This window comes from Rhododendron vialii, chromosome 11a (assembly GCF_030253575.1).
Source record: "Rhododendron vialii isolate Sample 1 chromosome 11a, ASM3025357v1".
In the NCBI taxonomy this organism is placed as follows: Eukaryota; Viridiplantae; Streptophyta; class Magnoliopsida; order Ericales; family Ericaceae; genus Rhododendron; species Rhododendron vialii.
The window spans coordinates 1,462,923-1,471,595 of NC_080567.1; the positions used below are offsets into that span (position 1 = coordinate 1,462,923).

Genomic DNA, 8,673 nt, shown 5'->3' on the forward strand with positions numbered 1-8,673 from the left:
CCACCCACCTTAATCCATTTGTCAGCTCAAACCCAAATGCCTCTCACCACCAAAACCCAAATACCAACGCCGACCCCATCATCCAGCAACTTCATGAAACCCCTGCCGGCATGTCCATGCGGGGAGTGTTGGCAGCTTCCCGCGTGCATCGCCGAAGGCTTGTCAACTCTCTCTCCAAGCTTGAGGTCCTTTTCGACATAGCCCCAGAAGCCCTCATCGCCCTCATAACCCCAAACCTTGCCCAACACACCTTGTCCTTCACCGAGAAAGACCTCCCGCCTGAAGGAACCGATCATAATAAGCCTCTCCACGTGACCATGAAATGCCTGGGAAAGTGGGTCCCCGCGATACTCATAGACAATGGTTCGGCCATCAACGTGTGCCCTCTCCGCATCGCTTATTGCCTGGGCCTCAAAAGCAAGGACTTTGCGCCATCGACTCTGGGTGTCCGTGCTTATGATAACACGCGGCGTGATGTCCTGGGAACTATCAACCTGGAACTGGCAACTGGGAAGTTCAAGACCACCGTGGAATTCTGTGTACTAGACATACCTGCTTCGTTCAACCTCTTACTGGGGTGGCCATGGCTGCACCGTTCTGACGTTATGGGGGTACCCTCTACGCTGCATCAGAAACTCATCCTAGGATTGGATTCTGGGACTCTTATCATCCACGGGGATTCCGGTATTCGTCCACACTCCGAAGATAATTCCCCGCTGCTGGAAATCATGCACGGAGAAGAAGACGTGGCCATGGGGGGGTTTGTTGTCATGACCTCAAAAGTTTGCACCATTCGGGCTGAAGATGGTTTCTTGGTGAGTTCCGCGGCATTGGAAATCATGAAGCGAATGAATTACCTGCCGGGCATGGGCTTGGGGCTCTATGAACAAGGAGTCTCCGAGTTCCCTCATTTCCCCGGGAGCAATGAACGCTTTGGCCTGGGTTACGAGTTCAAGAAGAGTGATCCAGAGAAAAGGTGGCGCAACCGCGCCCGAGCTCATGCAGTCGGAAAGAAGCAGAAGGAAAAGGAAGCACCGTATCAAGGAGAACCCGAGCCTTTCATTGATCTCGAGACAAAAGTGAAATACCCTAGGTTTGAAATCTTCGCCAATGACACTTGGGAGGATGATGAAGAGGTAACTAAGATGGAAGAATTGTCTGAAGCACTGGATTGGCTTGAAGCCATTGGTTTGGGTAGTCTCCAATCTCTGTTCGAAGGTGAGGAACCAGAGGGTATGATAGAAGACGCGGCTGTGCTCATGCTGGGAGGAGAAGATGAATTGGAAGACCCTTCTAAGCTCATTGTGGACGCCATGGGCGCTTATGAAAACTGCACTTTCATTCCATTTGTAACGCGCATTCATGACACTAGCACCGAGTCCGAGTCCGAGTCTGAGTCTGATACTGACTCTTCGTCTAGTAGTGAATCGAAGTTTGTCCCTCCTCGTCATAGCTTTTACTTCGAGTTTGAGTCAACTGCTGTATTCCCTCCCTCCGAGGAGCCTATCAATGAAATGAACGACGCCTTTGCTTACTTGTCGGATTTTGAAATAAATTGTTTGGATCCCGACGATGAAGGAATAGATTTCGATGGGGACATCCCCAAGGAAATCCGTTCCCTCATCGAGCGTGAAAATGAAAGGCATGCTCAGCCTCTAAAAGAAGAAATAATCTCGATAAACTTGGGTGATGAGGAGAACCCTCGATTGGTTCAGGTCGGTTCCGGGCTGTCTCCGGATGAGCTTCAAGAGCTCACCGATTTACTAAAAGAAGTTAAAGAAGTCTTTGCTTGGTCCCATGCAGACATGCCCGGAATCGACCCAGAAATCATCGAGCACAGGATCCCCCTCTATCCCGATGCAAAACCCGTTAAACAAAAGCTGAGAAGAATGCGGCCCGATTGGGTGTTAAAAATAAAAGAGGAACTAACGAAACAAATCGACGCTGGTTTTCTAATCGTAACTGAATACCCCACTTGGGTTGCAAACATCGTGCCTGTCCCCAAAAAGGATGGAAGAATCAGAGTGTGTGTCGATTTTAGAGATCTGAACAAAGCAAGCCCTAAAGATGACTTTCCATTGCCGCATATAGACATACTCGTTGATAACACTGCAGGGCATGCTTTACTATCCTTCATGGACGGTTTCTCAGGGTACAATCAGATTCTCTTGGCTCCGGAAGACAGGGAAAAGACTACATTCATCACCGAGTGGGAAACCTACTGTTATCGGGTTATGCCGTTTGGGTTGAAAAATGCCGGTCCTACGTATCAGAGGGGTGCTACGACACTGCTGCATGACATGATCCATAAGGAAGTTGAGGTGTACGTCGATGATATGATAGTGAAGGGGAAGGAGCGGAAAGATCACCTCCCAGCGCCGAGAAAGTTCCTCGAGAGAATTCAGAAATACAGGATGCGTTTTAATCCACAGAAGTGCACATTCGGAGTCACTGCTGGGAAAATGCTCGGGTTCATGATCACAACCCGAGGGATTGAGGTAGACCCTTCTAAAATCAAAGCCGTTCTTGAGATGGAGCCACCCCAATCAGAGAAGGAGGTCCGGTGTTTCTTGGGAAAAATTCAATTCATCAGTCGATTCATCGTCAAGTTGACCTTGACTTGTGAACCATTATTTCGACTACTCAAGAAAGATGTAAAGTTCGAGTGGAACGAGAAGTGTCAGAAAGCTTTCGAAGCGGTGCAAACTTATCTCCAGAACCCTCCGATCCTGATGTCGCCTACACCAGGAAAACCTTTGATCCTATACTTGTCCGTCACGCCCTCATCAATGGGGTGCATGCTGGCACAAGAAGGAGAAGATGGGGTTGAAAGGGCGATTTACTACTTGAGCAAGAAGATGGTAGGATGCGAGGAGCGATACACTTCACTGGAAAAGACATGTTGGGCGCTTGTATGGGCCACAAAGAAGTTGAGACACTACATGCTCGCTTACTCGGTGATACTGATCTCTCGGATGGATCCTCTCAAGTATCTATTCGAGAAGCCAGCACTTACCAGTAAGCTAGCGCGTTGGTTGCTCTTGTTAGCGGAATTCAAAATCAAGTACGTCACTTGCAAGTCAGTGAAAGGGAGAGCGGTGGCAGAGTTTTTGGCAGATCCTCCTATTGAAGGGCCAGAGCACACAGAATTTCAATTTCTGAATGAAGATGTGATGTCGATGGTCAATGAAACGTGGATGTTGTACTTCGATGGAGCCGCAAATCAGAAAGGATTCGGGATTGGCATACTGCTAGTCTCGCCTGAGGGGTCGCATATTCCTCTCGCATTCAAGTTGAACTTCGAAGTTACGAACAACGAAGCTGAGTACGAAGCATGTATTGTGGGAATGGAAGCCGCATTGAAGATTGGTGTCAAGGTGCTAGAAGTCGTCGGAGATTCCAACCTGGTTGTATCGCAAGCAAACGGAGAATGGAAGGTCAGAGATGAGAAAATGAAGCCGTATCATCAGCAGCTCGATGAACTTCTCCTGAATTTTCAAAAGGTAACCTTCACGCATGTACCGAGGATGAAGAACCGCTTCGCAGACGCCTTGGCCACTTTGGCATCCATGCTGGAACTTCCAATTGGGGTGAAGCTGAGGCCTGTCATGATTGAGCAGAGGGGAAAACATGTGTACGACTATGTCATGAACATCGACGAACCGGACGATGGACTCCCTTGGTTCTACGATATTCGGAATTTCATCGAAAGGGGGGAGTTCCCTGTGGATTCAACTAAGAAAGATCGGATCGCACTGCAACGACTCGCATCTCAATACATCATCTGTGGAGGACAATTGTACCGGCGATCTCCTTGCGGAGTTCACAAGTTGTGTGTTCACGGTGACGACATGAAAGCAGTAATGGAAGAAGTTCACGAAGGAGTTTGTGGACCTCATATGAATGGGATGATGCTGACTAAGAAGGTGTTAAGGCTAGGCTACTATTGGTCTACCATGGAGACAGATTGCATCGAGTATGTACGCCGGTGCCACAAGTGCCAGACTCATGCCAACCTTATCCATGTCCCGCCCTCGGAGTTATACTCGATGGCAACGCCATGGCCATTCTCCGCCTGGGGCATTGATGTCATCGGAAAGATCACGCCTGCAGCTTCTAACGGTCACAGGTTCATCTTGGTGGCAGTCGATTACTTCACTAAATGGGTCAAAGCAGCTTCGTACAAAACTTTGACGACGGTTCAAGTGGCTCACTTCATCAGGCAAAACATCGTTTATCGGTATGGGGTCCCTCAAGCATTTGTATCTGATAACGGTGTTCATTTCAAGGGAAAAGTTCGGGAACTCTTTGAGGAATTCAAGATCCAAGTACATCATTCAACCACTTATCGGCCACAAACGAACGGGGCAGTCGAAGCAGCAAACAAGACTATTAAGACGATTCTGGAAAGGACTACTCAGTCAGCAAGAAATTGGCATGAACAGCTACCACTAGCTTTATGGGGATACCGGATGTCTATCCGTACACCGACAGGGGCAACACCCTACTCTTTGGTGTACGGTATGGAAGCCGTTCTCCCTATCGGGCTAGAAGTGCCATCTTTGAGGGTCATGGCGGAATGCGGAGTGGACGAAGCTGAATGGATTAGCGGAAGGTTCGAGGAACTCATGTTGTTTGATGAAAGAAGGCTGCGCGTGCTATACCACATTCAGGGCTATCAGCGAAGAATCGCCCGGGCATTCAACAAAAAGGTGAAGTCAAGGGACCTACAAGAAGGGGACATGGTAGTCAAGGAAATCCGTGCGCCAATTTTCGACTTACGAGGGAAGTTCCGACCTAAATGGGCAGGGCCCTACATCATCAAGACCATCCTCTCTGGAGGAGCAGCTTCAATCGTCGACCTCGATGGCAACAAATTTGCGAATCTTGTCAATTTGGATCAACTCAAACGTTATTATCCCTGAGAGAGCTCGTTGGGCCGAAAACCGCAAGGGCGGGCGGTTCCAGGCAAAAGTTAGAGCAAGCCAGCTAGGTTGAAAACCCGAGAGGGCGGCCTAGGCAAAAGTTAAGGCAAATAATCAAAGAAAAGCTCGCTAGACCGAAAACCCGAAAGGGCGGTACTAGGCAAAATTTTGAGCGCAAAAGGAGAGTGTCAATACCCGAGTGAACCCGTAGCCTGAACTACGTGCGGGCCTGATTCTCTTTTACGAGGGATACGTAGGCAATCTCATCCCGAGATTTGGTCCTAATTCCTAAATATCAAAATCTGATCCCAAATCAAGTCCAAATTGACAAATCCAAAATGCTTTTCAGAGCCGCATGTGATCAAATGAACCGAAAGGGGGAAACCCTTAATCAGTCGATTTTATTCAGATTACTTCTTTATTACAAGCTGAGCATGAAAATGAAAAAGCACAAAATCAAAGCACACTTTTTATTTCAAAGTCTGGCAAAGTAAGCAGTCAACCCATCCTTGCTTTCACATCTCTCCTTAGCCATTTGCGGTACCTTTCGGTCGAAGCAATAGAAAACAGTGGGTCACTTGGCTCGGTCCTACGAGTCCCCCACGACCGAGTGTAACTCCGAAGGCCCGGAATGTTGAAGGGAGGGAGACAAAGCACTTCAGAACCCGGCTGCGGCACCTCCTGGCTAAGTCCAAGCTGACGGAGAACACGGAAGGGTGAGTAGAAGGAGAAGCCTGTCAAGCCAGCCACAAACACATGCGTCGAGCCCATGTTGCCAACGGTCATAGCAGGAAGCCTCAGCCAATGGCACTGCCAAGCAATGTCATCTTCCTTCGCAGAAGCAAGGAAATCAGCCCAATCATCTTCACTTGAAAAGGACGGTTCCATCCACTTGCACGATACCACCAATCATTGGCTGAGGGTGTCAACAGACTTAATTTGTCGCAAAGCCACATCTATCAAAAAGAGAGAAAACAAGTAAGGAGCCAGATAAAGCCTGAACCGAGTGTCGAGGTAAAATGAATGAGAGAAATAGAAAAAAGAGAGCTGAGTGAGGTCCCTAACCTGCAGCAACAGCAGACTACCACCAAAAACCCTTGTGCGACCAGCATGAACAGCATTTAACCCCATCAAGGTTTCAGCAAGAACCAATGGCGCAGCATCCTTGCGAGCCTCAATCTGAGCAGCAACCCCCACCAATGAGGAATTGGGCTGACCAACGGACGGAACCAACAAGATGGCCGCCAGGTGGCAAATGCAACAAGCCATCATCCTACGACCTTGGTGCTCGAAATCCGTCAAGTCTCCAGGTGGGTTGAACCTCTCGTACAACTGCACGATGTTAATGGCATTACACCGAGTAAGAAACTCAGTGACGTTACCACTAACACCCAGCTTTGCCTTCAGAATATTCTTCATGCTCTCCCTGATCATAGGAACAACCGGCTCAGCAGAGTCATGGCTTCCGAGATAAGCATGAAACTCCTCGACGGTGGGGCACAGTTCTTGAGAACCAAAGCGAAAGACGTGCACCTCTGGATCCCAGAAGCGCGCCGCCGCATGCAGCAAGACGGGACGAATTGCAACCTCTCAGAGATGTCTTAGGGCGTAAAGCCGATGCCCTCGGAAGTTCAGCCAGTCGATGCCTTCAAGACTGTCCAACCAAGGGCGAAGTAAGGCTTGGTTTAGCATGGTGATGGAAAGAATGGATTTTTGAAGGGAAATGATGAAATGAAGTGTGAATGGCTTACCAAAGGAGAGCCTGGTATTTATAGAAGCTTAAAGTGGGCAACACCACTTCCCCACCAGCCTTGAAACTCATCAAGTTTATCATTTTCAAAATTCAAACTTTGGAAACTTGGAAAATATTGGAAAAACCACAAGTCAAGCTTTGGGAAGCCATTCTGTTCTGGGGAAGCAGCTAATACGAAGCCATTCAGGCACATTGAAAACGTGCGAGCAGAAGAAAACAACAAAGGACAGCCAACAAGTGGCATTGGAAAACAGCAAGGGACAGTCCATGACAGCAGTCCCGAGCGCTCGGGAGTGAAGTCCCAAGCGCTCGAGACCACTCCCGAGCGCTCGAGAGTACTGCTGTTTTGCAACTGATTCTAGTTTCCCCATTTTGGCTTCCATGCAACATTGAAACCCTGTTTCATCAAGTTTAACAGTTCCCAACAGTTGTCTAAGGGGTACAGCAGTTCTGTCCACGTGTTTTGTCAAGTATTCAAGTGTGTTACGTGAAAAATCATAAGTTTTCCAAAGTTTTCACTCCTTGAGCATGTCGGAATCCGTATTAAGGGCATTTGGTCGAATCAAGCAACACGCTCGAGCCATGACGGGTCTCAATGACTATTTGACGCACTCCAAAAACGTGTCGGCACTCTTAATTCAAGTTTTCATCATTCAATCGTACCAAAATCATCATTTTAAATGCAAGTGTCGATTGTCAAAAACATTTTAGTAATTCTCCCGGTCCCCTCGAGTCACAGCACTCATTGTAAACCGCGCAGTGCACTCGGTTATGATCAAAAGCCCTTAAATCTAAATTTCATGGTCGATCGCTCGAAAGTTTGTCGTTTGGTGTCGATGTCGAGTTTTATTCCTCACTTTGAGAGTATCGGTCGAAATTCGCGTACTCTTTACATTCTTTCAAAGCTAGACGAACATATTTCATAAACAGCAGTGCGAACGAATAAAAGAATAAAGTGCGAATTCTCATAAATGAACACGGTGTTTACAATGAGTGAAGAAAGAAGTACAAAAACTGGGGCAAACACGCGCCCAAATCCTAACTACCAGGGCACGCAGGCCCGAACAAAACTGAGGCACGGAGGCCCAAAAGCTACAACTACGCTGGCATGCAGGCCTATGTACAAGGTAAAGCTAGCAAAGCAAAACACGAGGCTCAGACCCGTTGAATTCTCTTCTGTCGTGGTCCCTCGGACTCAGAACTCTCGGGCTCGTCATCACCGTCGTCGTCAGGAGAACCAGAAGCAGTACTCGAGTCCGACGTCCCCAAGACATGTGACTCGGAGGACTCCTCTGTCCCCTCCTCTAACTCCTCCGGCTCCACGCGAGCTGGTCTCCGCTGAGACGCCTCCCGAGGCAAAACCTCAAACCGTCCCGCACCCGCAGCAGGCCGTGGCACACGTCCTGCACCCCGACCTCGCGTGCTTGCAGGAATGGGAGGGCTCGTGGTGCCTTGCGAACGCGTCCTAGCTGAACGTCGTGGCTGCACCTGCATATCACAAACATTTTCTCATTTTGTGCATATTCGAATGTAACTTTGCTCAAATCAAAATATATAATATATGTGCATGTTATACCTGAGTGGCAACAAGAGAAGCAGTCACAGGGGCAGGTCTCGTCTGAAGGGCTCTCCCCTTAGCGCAGTCCTTCAAGAGGTGGCGCATCCCCACCATCAGCATCACGGCCTGCTCAGCCCACTCTCGCGGCACCTGCAGAATGATCCAAGATTCAGAATATGCAAACAGGGAATGGTCAATATACAAAGCAAGCAGAAATGTTGTTTATACTTGAGCAGGAAACCGCATCGGCGGCTGTGGGAGATGTGGCACGTCGATCACCTCCCGTGCGCCCGACGAACTCGTCACGCCTATAGTCCACTTCAGCGTCGGCAACGCCGGTGGTGCTGAAGTCTCCGCAGTCTCTGGAACCCTCGTGCTCCCCTCTCCCCTACCTCCAGTACCTGCACCTCGCCCACCAACAGGGGCTCTAGCACCTC

The 8,673-nt window shown here is 48.9% G+C and overlaps 1 long non-coding RNA gene across 1 annotated transcript; it reads right to left on the reverse strand.

The window, feature by feature from the left end:
- Positions 1 to 8,112: 8,112 nt before the first annotated feature.
- On the reverse strand, positions 8,113 to 8,673 carry LOC131308094 (uncharacterized). The gene is made up of 3 exons (XR_009194289.1): positions 8,465 to 8,673; positions 8,255 to 8,386; positions 8,113 to 8,166 (listed from the first exon to the last, which is right to left on the reverse strand). It is a non-coding gene; the product is annotated as an uncharacterized LOC131308094 (long non-coding RNA).